Source organism: Tupaia chinensis, unplaced genomic scaffold (genome assembly GCF_000334495.1).
Source record: "Tupaia chinensis unplaced genomic scaffold, TupChi_1.0 Scaffold142384_1, whole genome shotgun sequence".
Taxonomy (NCBI): Eukaryota; Metazoa; Chordata; class Mammalia; order Scandentia; family Tupaiidae; genus Tupaia; species Tupaia belangeri.
This window is the reverse complement of record NW_006202232.1, coordinates 450,949-454,799: the sequence shown is the minus strand read 5'-3', so window position 1 is coordinate 454,799 and position 3,851 is coordinate 450,949. Positions and strand designations below refer to the sequence as shown.

General features: G+C 40.2%; 1 protein-coding gene across 1 annotated transcript in view; it reads right to left on the bottom strand.

Moving 5' to 3' along the window:
* Nucleotides 1-3,851, bottom strand: part of OTUD5 (OTU deubiquitinase 5) — a gene marked incomplete at its 5' end in the record, with an annotated part of 39,079 nt that overhangs the window by 3,710 nt on the left and 31,518 nt on the right.

The following is a 3,851-nucleotide window of genomic DNA, read 5'->3' as shown; positions in this document are numbered from 1 at the left end:
GAAAGAAGACATGGGTTGGAGGATCTGCTGTTCCAAACTTCTATGCCTGGAAGCCCTGACCCCATCTACAAGACACCTCAACTGAAGCACTTAGTCTGGGGCAGCCAGTCGCCCTCTCCAGCCTAGGGCTTAAAGAAGCCCCAACCGGCAATGACTCCATTTCACAATGCTGAGCCCTTCCTCACATGTGCCCACATGGGAAAAAAGGAAAAGTCCACCCAAAAAGTTAGCTGTGTGCGCACGAGAAGCAAAGAATATTCAGTCATGTGAGGGGCTGGGAAAGCTGTGTGGATGTGAGAGAAGTGGGGGCGCAGAATCAGCATGGCGTGGAGTGCTGTGACTTGCAGGACACTATGAAAGAACTATTTGTCAGTATGAGATGCAACAGTATTTTTAAAAAATGAAACAACAGGGAGCCTGCCCACAGCATGGTAGTTAAGATGCTGGACTTCCACAAGGTTGACAGTCATTTGAGTCCCAGACCTGGAGGCTTGCTTTCTCACTTTCTCTCTTTCTCTCTCTCTCTCTGGTAAGCACACATGCTCTATTGCAAATTTTAAAATAATAATAATTAAAATTAAATAAGTCTTTTTTTAAAAAAAGGAAATAACAAAAAATCAGACTGTAACCCAGGGAATAAGTATAAATACTGTTTCTGCTTAGCTTTAGTGAACATTATTTTAATGCACACAAATACACCACAGGTAAATGCAGGTATGCTAAGTAATGCTGTAAATGCAATTTGTTATTATGGATAATAATCCACAAAAAGTATGTAAAACTATGTTAAAGCAAGCCAAGTAAACAATCAGACAAACAATCTAAACATACAATTCGCCAAAGAAGATAGCAGGTGGAAAATAAGCATCTGAAAAGATTCTCAACAGCATTTGTCATTCAGCAATTTGCAAATTAAAAGAACAGATACCAGCACTTACCTAACAGAATGGCTAACATTCAAAACATCTGACAATATTAATTGCTGGGAAGGAAGTGGGGCTACAGGAATTGTAATTCATTATGGGGGGAATGCAAAATAAAATAGCCACTTTGGAAGAGAGTTTTCTGGTGGTTTCTAACAAATCAAAACAATCTTATAACGCAATCTAGCCATCTTGCTCCTAGATATTTTAACACATCTGATGTAAAAACTATGTCCACATAAAAATCTGCATTCAGAAGTTCACAGAAATTTTATTCATAATCATCAAAAACTGGAAACAAAATGGAATGTTAAGTAGTAAGAAAGAAACAAGTCATGGGAAAAATGTCAGAGCCTAAATGTATACTGCTGAATGAAAAAAGCAGCTTGAAAAGGCTACACACTGCAAGATTCGAATAACATAGCGTTCTGAAATGGCAAAACCACAAAGACAATTAACAGTCAGTGGTTGCAGGAGGAGGGAGGAAAAGAAAGGAGAAAGAAATACTTGGAGCACATGGACTCTTAATGGTGATGAAGCAATTCTGAATGATACCATAATGGTGGATCCATGATGGGTGAATCTGTCGAAACCTAAACAACTTTACCAAAAAAAAAAAAAAAAAAAAAAAGGTAAACCTTAATATATGCTATTTTTAAAAAGATCAATTAGAAGGCTGGAGATCCCAGGAAAGAATGCAGTATATAAAAAAAGAATGTAAATGTATTATAAATGCCATAAGACAATCCCACTGAAGGAGGGGGGTTGGAAAAGCCAATGACAAGAAACAGTTCCTAAGTTTCTTTGGAAGTGAATGGAGTCTGAAACACTGAAGATAAAAGGAACTACACATAGCTTTATATTCTGGTTGATTACAGTTATTTCTGGGGGTGAGAGTGAGGGGGGCAGGGGTTAAAAAGTCTGAAAGTGCAATCTCCATATATAAAAGTGAGCATTTAAGTAAATATATGGTGGATGGTGGGAGCTGGGTTTCTCACTGCTGGAGTGGGAATTTACAGATGGACTCAGAAGTCTAGAATGGTAAATATGGTAATGGATCTGGGTTAGAGATTTTAGTAAGAATGTAAATGTTTAATATAGATACACACGATTACACATAGACATATTTACAGATGTGTGTGCACACACACGTTAGTGTAGAAATAGCTATCTCCTTGCTCTGTCAGCTGAGAGGGCCTAGAAACAAGGATGACCTAGTAGCAAAGAACACATCTAGCACCTAGATCTTGATTTCTAATCACATTCTCTAATAAAAGGTCCCAAGGATCCTTGGAGAAATGGCTGTTTCTAGAACTGGGACAGGAAATACACAAGATGAATCTGAATAAACACACTCTTGGCATGTGATGCCCTGTGCCACCTCAGAACTCTGTGGAGTCCCCACCAATAAAAAGACCCTACTCACTAGCTTCATCACCTTGACCTTGGACCTCCAAAACCATGAGCTGAATAAACCTTTACTCTTGATTTAGTCTTTAAAGAATTACTTAATTTTATTCACTGTCATTATTTCATTTTATTTTTTTGAAGTTGACTAGAGAGAGACAGAAAGAAGGAAAGTGAGAAGGCAAGCCGCCAGGACTAGGACTCGAACCACAGTCAGCCATGTGGGAGTCCAGTAGCCTTAACCACCACACCACTTGCTGGTCCCTTAATTTATTTTATTGAGTGAGCAAGGAAGTGAAAGAACCCCCCCAAAAGGATGTCATCACTCCTCAATCCTTTTTCCTTCATTTCTCCATCCTGTCAGGATCTGGGGCATGCAAACGAACACAGCTGGGTGTGTTTTTCAAGCCACCAGGATCAGGACTTGAACCCAATAACCTGTGTGGGATCTAGCTTCCAAAGCACAGCATTTAAACACTGTATTACAGGGCCAGCTCAATCCTTTTTTTTTAATTTTTAAGTTTTTGCTATACAGTGCTTATGCTCACTGGAGAGACAGAGGGAAAGTGAGAAGACACCCCTCAAGGGACATGGCCACAGCACAATACCTTCCCCTCCATTCTCTTCTTGGGATTTTAGGCATGCACACACACGTATACAGAATACTTTTCAAGCCACTGCGTCTGGAGCTCAAAGTAGTCAGCTGTCCATGTGGAATCTAGCACCTTAACTACCACACCATCAGCTGGCCAAACCTTTATTCTTTAAAATGACCCATTCTGTGGTATTCGGTTACAGCAACAGAAAAACAGACTAACTAAAACAGAAAATTGGTACTGAGAAGTGGGGCTATTGCTAATAATGAATATCTCAAGTGGCTTTGGAACCAGGCAATAGGCAGAGATTGGCAGAGTTTGAAAGAATGCAGGCTAGAAAAAGTTTAAATTCTGATGAAGACTCAGAAGAACACTACTAAAAGTTTAGAACTTCTTGATATTAGTTAAGTGGTAAAATCTGTAATATTGATAGAAATATGGAAAGTTGAGCCAGTCTTTGGTATGATGGTTAAGGTGGTTGGATCTCATATGGCCGACCATGCAGTTTTGAGTCCCGGACCTGGTGGCTTGAGAAACATTACACATGTGTATGTGTACATGCCCAAAATTCCTGAATGAGGGAGAAATGGAGGAGAAGAGATGATGGCATGATCATTTCCCATGGGGGGGGGAGTGCTTTCTTTCTCTCTCTCTCTCTCTCTCTCTCTCACACACACACACACACACACATATATGCCCTCTGGCAAAATTAAAAATAAAGGAAAGAAACATGGAAAGTTGGCCCTGCTTTCATGGTGTAGGCAGTAGCATATTGTTCCCAACTCTGGGCTCGGGAACAAACTGAAATATGCTGGCTGTGTGTGTACCCAAGACTCTTGAGTAGCTGGAGGGCTAGGTGACAGAGATCATGAAGTGACAGACCCTGTTGAAGGTATCTGTCTGTCCCTCTTGTGCAGATCTGCTT